The following is a 13,221-nucleotide window of genomic DNA, read 5'->3' on the forward strand; positions in this document are numbered from 1 at the left end:
CACCATACAGCCCTTTTCTCAATCCAATTGAAGAGTTTTTCTCTGTGTGGCGGTGGAAGGACTATGACCAAAACCCATATACCAGGGTACATTTCCTACAGGCTATTGAATTGGCCTGTGGTGACATAGGTGTGGAGTGTTTTCAAGGCTGTATCCAGCACACCAGAAGGTTTTTTCTTTGTTGACAGTACTACAGTAAGTTAGGATGGTTACTGTAATATTTTCAAATCAAATCAAATGGACAGTATTTGTATAGCCCTTACAAGCAACGTCATAGAGGGCTTCACATTATGTCCATAGAATTGCCCCTCAGCCAACCTCAAGCTTCAAGGAAGACAAGGAAAAACTCACTTGAGGAGGAAAAAAATAACAACCTTGGGATGAGCAATTCAGTGAGGGATTCCCTCCTCCAGAGACGGTTGGTGAAAGAGAGGAGCACAGGCTAAACATGGTCATACATCAGGAAAGTGTCAATGGGTGTTGAAACACCAAAATCCAGTGTTTCAAAATCCAAAATCTATTTTCTTTATTGCTACAGTAAATAAATGTATTGTGTAAACATCGTAAACAAATTATTCTTTACATGTAACTACATTGCCTGGATACTGTGTTCTCCATTGTTTTGTGTTGTGTCTAATGCTTGCTCCATATAGTGTTTATATATTGATTGGTTGTGTTTATGATCTGAAAGCATAGTTTGATTTTGAGCACAGGTTACATGGTTTAGGAGCGAGTGCTTGATTTTGCCAGAAGAGTCAGAGATTTTGGAAATGGAGTTTGAATATTTGGTTTTGTGTTTACAGTTTTGAGAAAATGGTTGACTGTGTCAAGAAATGTGTTTAAGCAATCGTGAAAAACTGTAATTGCTAGTAAGATGTGTACTTTATCCACGAGATGGCACTGCACATTCATATTGTGTGGCTGTATCAGGGACCCATGTGTTACCGTGGTAACTCTGTAGGGAAAACCAGATCACTCTAATTCAGACATCTGTCTTATATTAACATAGAATACACAAAGCCCAATTTACACAATAATGTTTACCCTCTGTTAATGTCCGATAACCTTCAGAAAGATTGGTGACTAATGTGGGCTATTAGTCTACAAAGGATTTTTCGCAGACAATGGAAGGTGTTTTTCAACGTCTCGTTGCTTTCTGGCTTGAATTTTTTAAAGATTCCATTTATAGGCACGATCATGCCTGCGCGGGAACACTACCTTTCAGTCCTGTGTCTGTCATGTTGTAACGTTGCCATGATGCCACAAACAGCTTGAATTGGGCTTGCTCGGCATGCATAGCATGGTGTCTAGTGGACAATTTCTGATTCCTGAAACCATGTAAGGTGATTGGTTAAGAGAAGTCACGTTGGGGTGTAGCTGTCAGACCGCTGCTGCACCATTGTTCCGCGAGCAGCCGGAAGGAGAGCGTCTGGGCTGCGCTGTAGATGCGACAACTGTACCGGCTGTAGGCAATTCTTAATTACGGTGCACTCACGTTATGTATTGATACAGTAGTATCCTTGTGTTTTATAAATGAAACGAGTCCCACGTTCTATGAAGATAACGTTTAATTTGCATGTTTTCAAGCGGGAGGGGCGATGGAGGCGCTGACAGCGTAATGAATGGTAAGTGTCTAATTTGAGCATCATTCTTGGGCATCACAGTACGCTGTTTGAATTAGTGCTGCTTCCATTCACGGAATAATTGTTTTGGGAAACGGGGAGTTAGAAAGTACTCCTCTTAATAATGTTTACAATGTTGTCACTGGCGCTATATATTTCTTTTACATTAGAATCTGGACAATAGTTAGAAATTACTGAATGATACTTTTACAGTAGCCTACCTTAAATTAATTCAAACATAAAAATTTACCTGAATATACGAAAAAGATCATATAATATCCTTGATATTGACAAAACTATATGAATGACTTCCATCCAGTAGGTCCATTCATATGTTTAATATGAAGCATTTTGCAGAGATATGTATTTTGACTCAAGGTGTCCCATGATTTGAGTGTGATTCCTTTTTTCTTTTGCATTCAGCATGTGTATAGGGTTAGGTTAGTGTGTGTCTGCACATAGGTTACTGTACGTACAGGCCTACGGTCCAGTTGCATGGGGACCCTGCAGAGTGAAGGGAGGGTGTTTCCTACAGAGGCGTCCTGGAGCACAGGCAGCTGGGTGAGGGAGGGAGGCAGCATGCCGGCTGTGCTGTTCCCACCAACCTCGCCCTCTGAGCCCTGCTGCAGAGCGAAGCCTGGGCCTGCCCTCTGAGTGCCACAACTGACATGTCTCACACACGTTTCCACAGGAACGAGACTCATCCTCAGCACGCTGGAATGACATTGTCCACATCACCATGATGTTTGGTGTTATTGTGTATTTATGTGATGTTGTAACCAGATTAGTTGGGGTTTGTCTAAAGGGCTGTGGAGAGGTGGTTCCTCTGTGCTAATCTCACACTGGACTGACGTTTTATAGACTATCGTCTTGGTTTTACGTGACACCCCTGGTAAATCTCACCGTACCTCAGAATCATTTGTGTTTCTATCCTCCACAGGGCACACACAATTCAGGACAGCATAACAACAACATCTTTAATTCAAGGTAAGCCTACAATATGTCTGTTCTTGTCAACTGGCGATGTCATGCTTTGTCATGAAATACTGATATGCAGTGCCTGCGGTCATTTGCAATGAGCCTTTATGTGTTGCGTTTATGAATGGGAGACGCTTTGAAAAGCTTGCACAGGTGCTGGACTGTTGCCACAAAAGCTCTCATGATACTGGAACAAGTTGATTTAAGAGTTGATTATTGCTGATATTCTGCCTATGGGATGTTTTCCCAGAGCTGTCAATGACAGCCCACATTTTTCTTACTGGCTCAAATTTCAGTCAGGAGACCTTTTGATAAATCGGTTATCAGATGAGAGGGAAATGAATGTGACCGTTTCATAACGTGGAGAGTGTAATCTGCATTGCTCATCATCATTACTGAGAGTTAGTCATAACAGGTCATAAACGTGAGACAGTGTTCTTTTTGCCATTTAACGAGAGCCAGCAAAGTGAAGTCTCATTGGTTGTGCAATTCTTCAATGGCTTTTAGTGCAGATGAACATCCACATTTAAAAAACTGTTTGATTGTAACTGAATGGATTATTTTTTAATGATCTTTTTTGAATGATTGAATCCCTCCTATCGATGCTTTAAATCTAAAAGGCACCGATGTTCAGAAACCCAAATCCCAAATTGATGGGTCACTCTGCTAGGTTCATGGGGATTTTACAAGGCAGGAGCTCATACTAATTGGTTGTAGTGAAATTGAGATTTAATGGCTCATCTGAATATTCAGTGCTTTATCAGGAAGTAGGGAGGTAGCAGAGGGTTGTGTAATTGGTTGTCAGTGTTTGTCACTGCATGAGGAACCGTGCTGTTTCTGAGACATGATGACGAGGGGGGGGGGGGGGAGAATATGGCAGCTTGTCTCATTCTCCAGCTCGGCCGTCTCTGTTGTTCCCTTAACCAGACTCTTTTGTCGAACAGGAAGGAGGCACAGAGACAGCTCTGTGATGCCCTCTTCTCTCTCTCTCTCTCGCTCTCTCTCTCTCTCTCTCATTCATACACTCAGACACAGATGTATTCCCTGCTAGCGACTGAGATCTGGGAGGCAAAGGGGCTCCCTCTCTTATCGTCACTGTTTTTTCCTCGATCCGTCCAATCTATCCAGCCCTCTGGGCCCATGGGGGTTAGGGTCGATGAGTACAGCTGACACAGTTAAAGCACATTGAAACATTTACCAACTGTATTTATTGGGGGCGAGGCTGAATCATTAAACGGGTTCATTTGAATAACAGAGTTTTGTGCGGTGCTATAACAAATACTGTTGCCCAGATGGGGGCTGTGTAGCAGTCAATGTGGGCCGTTAACGATTCACAGGAAAAGGTGGCACGTCTTTTAAAGATAACAGCGCAGAGTAGAGTCTCCCGGCACGACTCCAGCGAGGGGGGATAGTCTTCACAGAGGTTCACATTCACAGCCAAATCAATTTGGCTTCTCTTTTATGTAGGGATGACAGGAATTCATGATTTTTCTTTAAACTTAACCTGAAGTCCCATTCAGGATCACTTGTAGAACAGTCTCAAAGGTCAGACTCTTAATATTGTAATGGTGTGGAAAATCCTAATGCTTCACATTAGCGATTCATATCTTTAATCTTCTGGAATTTTCTTTCTCCTGTAGAACATTTGCCCTCAGGAAAGTGGAAGATTGTAGAGTCTGTTGTCTTTGGGGATTGAACAAAGAACACCTTAGAAATGCTTTTCAGTTTTGAAGATTGTTTCAGCAGCATTGAAGAAACTCCCACAATTGTGGGCTCAATGCCATGTATTGTACTTGAACTTAAAACTGCATTGAAACTGTCTGAGCTTTAATCAAAGGGTATAAAGACATGATGCCTTGCATTTTCCCCCACCTGTTTTTCCTGTCACTTTCATCGCTGTATATTTGACAGTAATAGGAGTATTCTGTTTGTCCACAGTCTATAACGCTGATCTGAACCCCATGACTTTGTATTTACTTGAGCAGAATAGTTACAGATGATTCAAGATGATTGGTTCTTTTGTGTGATTCTGTGCTGAATGTGCTGTAGAAATGCTACAGTCCTGTGATCCTGGGACCTGAAATATACTGCAGGCATTTTTAAATGTATATTGATGTACTCTATTTGGAAAAACACTCAAACATTGCAGTTCACTGGTGAAATACACTTCTCTCTAGTGCCCTTTGTACACTGAGATGTGTTTTTTTTCTTAATGTGTTTTTCGTTTTTGTGTTCGTTTGGTCAAATTGTCATGTTTCCTCACTCTCGTCTCTCTTCTATCAGTTGCAAAGATAATTTGGCATAGATTATTCACCTCACAAATTCAGTATTGAGGTAGGCTGTGATTTAGACTGGTCTGTGTCTCATTGATGGTTTGTTTCCTAATAACATGGACGTCTTATCTGTGTGGAAAATGGATTTCAAGGGAAATTAGGTTCACAGTTGTGTTCTTCTATGAATCCATGATGTAGCCTAATTGTAATGTTCTCAACAAACGATTTCCCCCTTCATAGAGTTGCGTTGCTCAACATGCCTTCCATCGCTATGGCAACCAGAATTCAAGCTCTGTTAAAATGACGCCTATTAAAAATAGGGTGGATTACTGTACGCTTTGTTTTGGATTTTGTCAGGTCATGGACATCTAATCATGTGGCAGTGTTTGTCTCAAACAAGTGGTTTATCTGCGAAAATTTATTTATTTTACCGTACCTTGCATCAGAGTTAATTGCAAAAAAATCACAGGTATTCAAATCCTTTCAGCAATGTTGGGCAATTATATAAAGTAGATATGAAAATACCGTTGGCTTCATACTTGCTTAAAATCTTCCTGCTAGAATTTCAATGGGAATAATTTGTCCCCATGACTACTGTGTGCAGTGGGTCTACAAGTATATTCAGCTTCGTGAATTTTCCCAGATAATGGCGCAAATGTTTTACATATGAAAATGGTTCCAGTTCTCAACAGATACTAGTTATATATAAATAATAAGGCTCGTCTGCCGATCCTGAACTCCGAGTCCCCAGGCTTCATAAGCCCGTGTGAAAGATGAAAGCGCCTCCGTCTGAGAGAGCGGCTTTGACAGCTCTGTTTCTGCCAGAGAACCAGCCCCGCCGAACTTTCAGGTGGCATGGGAAAAACGCGGTCATAAATAATATAGACTCGCATGAATAATTCAGGTGAGCATTGTGATTGACACGAGGGTGAACGTAGCTGATGAGGCCTCCACAGTGCATGATTCGAATTGCAGGGAAACCGGAAAAAAGTTGGGAAATGGTTGTAAAAACACCCTAATCCATTCTGCGGTAGGAGTCACTGCTATGCTCCCATTACGAGTCAGATAGCGGTGAGTGATATTCACCCTGTACACATGGATCACCATTAGCTGGGTTTAAAATGTGTGATAGATCTGTCCATCACATTAACTCCAATGTAACATCCCTAAATTAGATCATCATAATAAGGTTGTAATAGACTTTGAGAGAAAGACTGTACTGCATGCAAATAATGAAATGAACTACTTATTTAAATGATTCTACCAACAGACAGCTATAGAAAAATATAGGATAAATAATCATTTTCTGGTTAAATTCCCTAATTGAATTCTCCTCTCCGTTCATGATTGTTCTTTGACTTGGGAGTTGCTGTGAGGATATTGCCCTCTCCAAGTCGCCATTGGGAGGTTCTGAAACGTCTCCAGCCCAGTTTGATGTGTCTTAATGCAGGAGCCCAGGCCATGTGTGACTGGCTCCCCCTCTCCCGGCCCAGACACGCTGGGGGCTGGGGCCCGGGGCCTGGGGGTGTGGGCAGCAGTCCGCTCAGCCCCCTCGCTGCCCTGGGAGCAGCCACGCTATGAGGGCCTCCCACCTCCATCGAGGTATCTCTATTGTTCTCCGAGGAGGACCAGGACGTCACGGTATCTCTATTGTTCTGTGAGGAGAGAGAGGAAGAGGAGAGCAGTGGTCCTCAGTGCTACAGTAGCAGGCTGCCCCCTCCGTGTGCTGAGTGCTGAGCAGTGGGCTGGTCTGACTGTCCTCCCCCCCCCCCCCTCCCCCTTCCCCCCCTCCCCCTTCCCCCCCCCCTCCTTTCTCTCTTTCATGTGTATGAAGCTGCTGTCTGCAGCCTCAGGCAAGACCAAGTTAACAATGTACAGAGCGCAAGTGAAGCCTCATTTGCATAAATCTGAATGTCGCTACATATCCTTAAATGGATTTCCTTTGTGTTTAATTGCCAGATTGTTTTCGCTGTGCATGTGGCATCTCAACAAGCTCCCTGCTCAGGAATCTCAGCGCTCTGATCTGAAGCTGCACAACGGGATATTACTGCAATATAGTTGGAGGAAAAACAGGAGGATGTGTTCATCTCCCTAACCTCCAGCCCAGCATGTTCTTAACAATGCAAGGAGAGGCCATCTTTGAGTGGAATGACCGGCCTGCTTCATCAGGCTCTCTGCAGACCTAGAAACATACACACATTACAACGCTGCACATGAATGACACGTTTCTCTGAGGTTAAAGTAACAGTAAGTTACCATTTTCACAAGATGACATGGGGATGTGAATAGGCTGATGAGATGGGTAGGCCAATATGCAGTATGCTTCTGTTTTCATAATAAATGCTACTCAGATGTGGCTAATCTATAGCAGCTTCCAGTTAAGCCATCCTGTACATAGATTTTTTTTTTACATGAAGAGGGGGGGGGGGATGAGGGAGGGGGGGTGTGAACGGCGGCTGCTGTGAGTCTGTGGTCCCCCCCCCCCCCCCCCCCCCCAGGGATGCAGCCATGCTAATAGGTGTGCCTGTCGTGTTATTTCTGAGCATATGTGATTATGGTACACACACACAGAGAGAGAGGGACGGAGAGATTGCTAGAGAGAGTACCTCATGACCCCTCACCAAACCTATTCCGCTGTGGCCTTTTCATGTATAATTTAAGAGTCTACCACCCCCCCCACACACACACACACACACACGCGTATTCACCCCATCCATCCTCCTCTGAACATTGCCGATGGGTGTGGATTACATCAGCCGAGTTTATGTTCTCTGAGGGGGGGTGAGGAGAGGGGGGTGAGGAGAGGGGGGGGGGGGAAGAGAGAGAGAGAGGGGGGGGGGGGGGGGAGAGGGATCCTCTGTTGACATCATCTGTAGCTGTGTAATCATGCAGCCCACAGCCTCTCCTTTGGGGGTCGAGGAAGGCCAGCTGAGCCCCGGCCTCCCAAGGCCTCAGTCTATGGCTCTCTCTGACACCAGTGGTGGAGGGGGTTCAACACGCCGTCGGACTGGAGACACGCACCTCACTTCACCGAGTCCTCAAGGTGGAGGGCTGGGTCGGTCAGCCCGGCGCTCACAACTCTCTCATGGTTTTCATCCTAGAGTAGTTCCAGTCAGTCCTCCTGTCTAGTCTCACTGCTCATCTCTTCATCCCCTCTCAGACAGAGAGAGAGATCCTCCTGGCCATCTGGTAGTTCTTTGTGTGAACGTTTGCCGTGCTGGATGCTAGAACAAACACTTGCACTCTGAGACGCGTCCAGATTGAGTCTTGTCTGACGTTGGCGAGATTCCCTCCTCAAGCGTCACAGAGAGAGCGCTCTGCTGTCTGAAGTCTGACTCACCCCCCCCCCCACCCCCGTGCACCCAACAGTCAGTGTCACCTCCATTGCGATGCGTCGTGTATATTCGATTTTTTTATAGACAGCCCTGACATCACGGAGGTCAAGATGAAATGAGGCTATTCATTTTCCCCAGCTCCAGGCTCAGGCACGGGGGTCTCTGGAGGAGACAGACGGCTGGCGGAGGAGCAGCTCTGGGTGGAGGGGCAGCTCTGGGTGGAGGAGGGGCAGCTCTGGGTTGAGGGGCAGCTCTGGGTGGAGGAGGAGCAGCTCTGGGTGGAGGAGGAGCAGCTCTGGGTGGAGCAGCAGCTCTGAGTGGAGCAGCAGCTCTGGGTGGAGGGGGGGTAGCTCTGGGTGGAGGGGGGGCAGCTCTGGGTGGAGGGGGGGCAGCTCTGGGTGGAGGGGGGGCAGCTCTGGGTGGAGGGGGGGCAGCTCTGGGTGGAGGGGCAGCTCTGGGTGGAGGGGGGGCAGCTCTGGGTGGAGGGGGGGCAGCTCTGGGTGGAGGGGGGGCAGCTCTGGGTGGAGGGGCAGCTCTGGGTGGAGGGGGGGCAGCTCTGGGTGGAGGGGCAGCAGCTCTGGGTGGAGGGGGGGCAGCTCTGGGTGGAGGGGGGGCAGCTCTGGGTGGAGGAGCAGCTCTGGGTGGAGGAGCAGCTCTGGGTGGAGGGGCAGCTCTGGGTGGAGGGGGGGCAGCTCTGGGTGGAGGGGCAGCTCTGGGTGGAGGAGGGGCAGCTCTGGGTGGAGGAGGGGCAGCTCTGGGTGGAGGGGGGGCAGCTCTGGGTGGAGGAGGAGCAGCTCTGGGTGGAGGGGCAGCTCTGGGTGGAGGAGCAGCTCTGGGTGGAGGGGCAGCTCTGGGTGGAGGGGGGGCAGCTCTGGGTGGAGGGGCAGCTCTGGGTGGAGGAGGGGCAGCTCTGGGTGGAGGAGGGGCAGCTCTGGGTGGAGGGGGGGCAGCTCTGGGTGGAGGAGGAGCAGCTCTGGGTGGAGGGGCAGCTCTGGGTGGAGGAGGGGCAGCTCTGGGTGGAGGAGGGGCAGCTCTTGGTGGAGCAGCAGCTCTGGGTGGAGCAGCAGCTCTGGGTGGAGGGGGAGCAGCTCTGGGTGGAGGAGGAGCAGCAGCTCTGGGTGGAGGAGGAGCAGCTCTGGGTGGTGGAGGGGCAGCTCTGGGTGGAGCAGCAGCTCTGGGCGGAGGGGAAGCAGCTCTGGGTGGAGGGGGGGCAGCTCTGGGTGGAGGAGGGGCAGCTCTGGGTGGAGGGGCAGCTCTGGGTGGAGGAGGGGCAGCTCTGGGTGGAGGAGGAGGAGCTCTGGGTGGAGCAGCAGCTCTGGGTGGAGGAGGGGCAGCTCTGGGTGGAGGAGGGGCAGCTCTGGGTGGAGGAGGAGCAGCTCTGGGTGGAGGGGCAGCAGCTCTGGGTGGAGGGGCAGCAGCTCTGGGTGGAGGGGCAGCTCTGGGTGGAGGGGCAGCTCTGGGTGGAGGGGCAGCAGCTCTGGGTGGAGGGGGAGCTCTGGGTGGAGGAGGAGCAGCTCTGGGTGGAGGAGGAGCAGCTCTGGGTGGAGCAGCAGCTCTGGGTGGAGGAGGAACAGCTCTGGGTGGAGGAGGGGCAGCTCTGGGTGGAGGAGCAGCAGCTCTGGGTGGAGGAGGAACAGCTCTGGGTGGAGGAGGGGCAGCTCTGGGTGGAGGGGCAGCTCTGGGTGGAGGAGGAGCAGCTCTGGGTGGAGGAGGAGCAGCTCTGGGTGGAGCAGAAGCTCTGAGTGGAGCAGCAGCTCTGGGTGGAGGGGGGGCAGCTCTGGGTGGAGGGGGGGCAGCTCTGGGTGGAGGGGGGGCAGCTCTGGGTGGAGGAGGAGCAGCTCTGGGTGGAGGGAGGGCAGCTCTGGGTGGAGGGGGGGGCAGCTCTGGGTGGAGGGGGGGCAGCTCTGGGTGGAGGGGCAGCTCTGGGTGGAGGGGCAGCTCTGGGTGGAGGAGCAGCTCTGGGTGGAGGAGCAGCTCTGGGTGGAGGGGGGGCAGCTCTGGGTGGAGGGGGGGCAGCTCTGGGTGGAGGAGGGGCAGCGCTGGGTGGAGGAGGAGCAGCTCTGGGTGGAGGGGCAGCTCTGGGTGGAGGGGCAGCTCTGGGAGGAGGGGCAGCTCTGGGTGGAGGAGGGGCAGCTCTGGGTGGAGGGGCAGCTCTGGGTGGAGGGTGTTGAGGTAGACTGTTTGAACACCCGACACAGGGACATTCATTGAACTGATCCAAGCTCAGTAACAGTTGGGAGGCTCAGCACACAGTATGCATTGTGAATGAGGATTATTGTCCCTGTATGGGCCATCATCTCCTGTATATGATCTACAACAAGATGGTTAGTTACACTGACTGGTTGTGAGGACAACAATGATTAGTATCCTCTGATATGGATGTCAATATGTTGAAGAGCATGTTCTGTTCAAATGGATAAAGGATGAGTTCATTGTTTGGATATCTTCCTCCATGTCCTTTTCAAGGAGATGGTATCAGTGAACACTCTTGAACCGATTATTTGCATTTGACCTACATCAAACAATGAGGGTGGTCACAGAGATTCTGATTTAGTGTTTTCATTCTAAATCTGTGTGCGCTGATGTGCTTGCCTTCCACCTTTTCAATGTGCTTCATTTAAATAAGAAAGTCACTTGCGAGTCGGAGCAAATATAGGTCATCAGCTCTGGTGCATTTCTGTGTGAGGAATGCCGTCTCTCCAGTTAATGTTTTGCATTTTTATGTAATCGAGCTGCATTAGTGACACTCACAGGATGAGCATGAAAGGCATGTAGATTAGACATTCTAGGATTCCGACAACACAATAGAAAACATATCCGCATTTATAGAAAATAAATCTTTTGAGGAAAATCTAAAAGGAGAAGAAATTGGTCAGGCTAGTGGTCTCCTTTGTTGAGCCATCAGGATGGCCTTTTGCTGTCGATTAAGTAATAAAACATCGTTGGATCCTTCTTTGCACTATCTGTATCTTTGCACTATCTGTATTTTTTAGGTTAGATTGTAAATTATGGCTACTTATATTTAATTTTTTATTCCCCTTAGTATTAGCTAGACCCCCCTTAGTATTAGCTAGACTTTGCTCCTTTTGTATAGTTAGTCCACATATTTAAGTTTCAATATTCCTATATGTTTAATGTATTCACCTCCCTGCCAAAGTAAATTCCTTGTTTGTGCAAACATTCATGGCGAATAAAATCCCTTCTGATTTGTAGTTATTTCATCGCATGACTGCTTTTATACACCATGTTCATGTCTTGAAGTCTGTCTTCAGCTGCTGTGCTCTTGGAGAGGGCTGCCGTCGTAGAGATCACCATCACTGATATCCTTAACCTCTGGGGCAGGGCCCGAACTCTGCTTTGACTTCACGTCCAGTATATCAAGATTATCACACACACAGCTGAATGCAAAGGTCAAACTGACGTCTGCACAGCCTTTTAAAAGGTGCGGAGCAGCCTTGAAGGATTCAGGGTGCCCTGCAGGCGTGTATGAATGAGGATGGAGTCGGGTTGGGAGAGGCTAGCTCCGTCGAGCGGAGGGCTAGCGAGGGCGAGGGGAGGGCTAGCTCCATCGAGGAGAGGGCCAGCGAGGGCGATGCAGCACAAAGGGCTCTCCAGTCAGTCGACGGCCTGTTCGGAGGAAAACGATGTGATCCCATTAACCACACTGTCAGAAACCAGCACGCCCCTCGTTCGCTGATCCGCCCACAAGACACGCTCCCTGATTGGGCCCATGTGAGACTTCCATCCTACTCCCATTTAGCTGTGAGCCGTCAAGTGTTAACCACGTCGCCTGATGTTCATGGCAGAGGTGTGAAGCAAAGTGTGTTTGTGTGTTTAATGGACTAAGTAGCCCAAAATGACCTCCCTTTTTTGTCTGGTGAATCCTGCATTCTGCCTCTACTATGAGCTTTTTGCTTTCAGCACCACTGTGGGCTTCTGCTTTGTGTTTGACTCGACTGTGGAGACTCTAGATCCAGGCCGTGCTCTGTAGGAAGCAGTGTCAGAGTTTCCTGTTGTGATTCATTGTCCAGTTGAGCATGAGAACGGTATCAGCGGTATTGGACTCCTCAGACTAGTGGCCCAAGTCACACTTACCAGGACCTCCGGATGGAGGAAATGTTGTGAGCCTGATTCCCCCCACCTGTGACGGCTGACTTCCTTTCTCTGTGTGTTCAACTTAACTTTCTACGGTTTCTGTTGATTGTCCTATGGGGACGGTTGTGGAGCAGTCCTATTCAGCAGGCTCTTGAGGGTTGTCTTATGGTACAGTGTGTGTGTGTGGGGTTGTAAATCCTAGTGGCAGTTCTTTTCCTGAGAGAAGACAAACTTTGTATACTTCTAAATGATTTGCACAGTGTCAGGGTCCTCGTAGAGCAAGTCAAGTGTTTAACATTCACCAGCTGGCATTTGACACTTCCTGGAGATGTTTCTCCATGTTTCAGGGTTGTAAGTCATGTTAGCCTCTCTCCTGTAGTTAAGCCCAGAGCCACTTAAAATCATCTGGGGTTATTGCGTCATGCCAGGATTCAAATGGCCCTCTCTATTTCCACTTCTTCTTTTCTACCTCTGTCTCTCTCTCTCTCTCTCTTCCCCCCCATGTTCTTTTTCTCCCTACCACTCAGAACTCCTCTCCTGAATCTCTCACTTCCCCGCTCTTCATGTCTCCTTCCTTTCTCGCTCCCTACCCGTCTCTCTGCCCCCCCCTCCCCCTCCCTACCCGTCTCTCTGCCCCCCTTCCCCCTCCCCCGCCGGCTCATGCTGGTAAAAATATCTGCAGACAGCAGGGGCAGAGGCACGCCTGACTCTTTCTCCGTGTCTCCCTCCCTCTCTTTCTCTCCCTATCTCTGTTTCTCTCTCTCTCTCTCTATTTCGCTCTGTCTCTCCCTCTCTCTGTCTCTTTTTTGCTCTTTCTCTGTTTCTCTCAGACAACCCACAATGTGATCTCACAGACTGCCTCCGCTCTGCTCTGCTCCGCTCTGCTCTGCTGTGCTCCAGTCAGGCTCCAGCCTTTCA

The 13,221-nt window shown here is 49.0% G+C and overlaps 1 protein-coding gene across 1 annotated transcript in view; it reads left to right on the forward strand.

The window, feature by feature from the left end:
- Positions 1-1,425: 1,425 nt before the first annotated feature.
- csrnp3 (cysteine-serine-rich nuclear protein 3) overlaps positions 1,426-13,221 on the forward strand; it is a 24,803-nt gene continuing 13,007 nt past the window's right edge. The window contains exons 1-3 of the mRNA XM_047047093.1: positions 1,426-1,465; positions 1,588-1,625; positions 2,563-2,609. The gene's annotated coding sequence lies outside the window, so the exon portion shown is untranslated. The remainder of the gene's footprint in view (positions 1,466-1,587; positions 1,626-2,562; positions 2,610-13,221) is intronic.

Source organism: Hypomesus transpacificus, chromosome 23 (genome assembly GCF_021917145.1).
Source record: "Hypomesus transpacificus isolate Combined female chromosome 23, fHypTra1, whole genome shotgun sequence".
Taxonomy (NCBI): domain Eukaryota; kingdom Metazoa; phylum Chordata; class Actinopteri; order Osmeriformes; family Osmeridae; genus Hypomesus; species Hypomesus transpacificus.